Source organism: Crocodylus porosus, unplaced genomic scaffold, assembly GCF_001723895.1.
Source record: "Crocodylus porosus isolate Cpor-Errol unplaced genomic scaffold, CroPor_comp1, whole genome shotgun sequence".
In the NCBI taxonomy this organism is placed as follows: Eukaryota; Metazoa; Chordata; order Crocodylia; family Crocodylidae; genus Crocodylus; species Crocodylus porosus.
In genome coordinates this window covers 224,535-225,779 of record NW_017728903.1, presented here as the reverse complement: position 1 = coordinate 225,779, position 1,245 = coordinate 224,535, and the positions used below count along the sequence as shown (strand labels likewise).

General features: G+C 55.7%; 1 protein-coding gene across 1 annotated transcript in view; it reads left to right on the top strand.

The window, feature by feature from the left end:
* PBX4 (PBX homeobox 4) overlaps positions 1–1,245 on the top strand; it is a 61,943-nt gene that overhangs the window by 29,610 nt on the left and 31,088 nt on the right. The window lies entirely within an intron of this gene.

Here is a 1,245-nt window from a genome sequence, read left to right as displayed (position 1 = left end):
AAGGCAGGGGGTCGGACTAGATGATCTACCTAGGTCCCTTCCGACTCTAGCTACTATGAAACTATGAAACTATGAAACCAGGACAAAATACCATTCTTCCTTATTCTCCAAGTAATTTGTCACTTGTAAATCAGTGGTGGAGCTGGGACCAGACCCCACATTTCCCAAGTCCCAATCCTGTGCTCTGGCCTTTAGACATCCCCTCTCTGGAAGCCTGTATCGGGTTATATGTATAGACAGTGCTGTGGGGATGAGTGTGCGTGTCAATATTCACCGTGGAGCAGCTCCCATTTTGTAGAATCAGAGGGAAACATTTTAAAAACGATGCCCTGGAGGAAAATGAGTGCGTGACTCTCTGTGAGAAACTGCTTGGGTTTCCCTAATGTTGCTTGGAAAATGTGCCCCAAAGAATAAACCCTGTCAGTAGCTGGCTGCTGCTGATTGTTACTGGGGCTTGGGGACTCACAGTGCTTATCTCTGCCTCTCTCCTCTTCCCAGTCTCCTCGTTCCGTCTCTCAGCTTCATCTTTCCTTCTCCTAGCGAGCAAACTGATCCTGTCATTTTTTTCAAACAAGCCGTCTCTTCCCTGGGACCTGCGTCAGGAGCCGCTTTTTCCATCTCTGGAAACATATGTAAATACGTTCCCAGTGTGGATGTATAATTAAAATGCTGCTCAGCAGGGCAGTGCAGATTCCCGAGATGGAAATAAGAAAAGATAATGAGGGCGCTGGAAAACCACGCCAGAAATCTATTCCACGGTTCGTTTTAACTCTGTCTCTGCTCGCTTATGATCGGGGTTTGGTGACAGCGGGACTTTTCACTTAGTCCACCCAGCGCCGGGATGACGCCTCTCGGTGCGGCCTCCCGCCAGGACCAGCTGTAGCCGTCCAGCTCCCTGCCTTCAATTAGGGAAGCACCTGCTTACGCCTCGCGCACATGCAACACCTGACGGCGGTGCAGCCCCCTGGGGACAGTCCCGAGCGATCTCCGAAAGGCTGCAGGCGGCTGCGGGGCCCCACCTCGGAGAACGGGCTGCTCTTCCGGCACGTGCGGGTGGAGGCAGGCACCCCACAGCCTCACAGTTGCCAGAGCCGGGCCGTAGCCCCGCTCCGCAGGCAGCGCAGCCCGGACGGACCCCGCTGGGGGGCGGCGCGAGAGACGCTGTCAGGGGATGGTTTCAGCCATCAGCGCGGGGCCGGGGCTCGAACCAGGACGGCTGGCCGTGACCGCCAGGGCGCTGGGGGC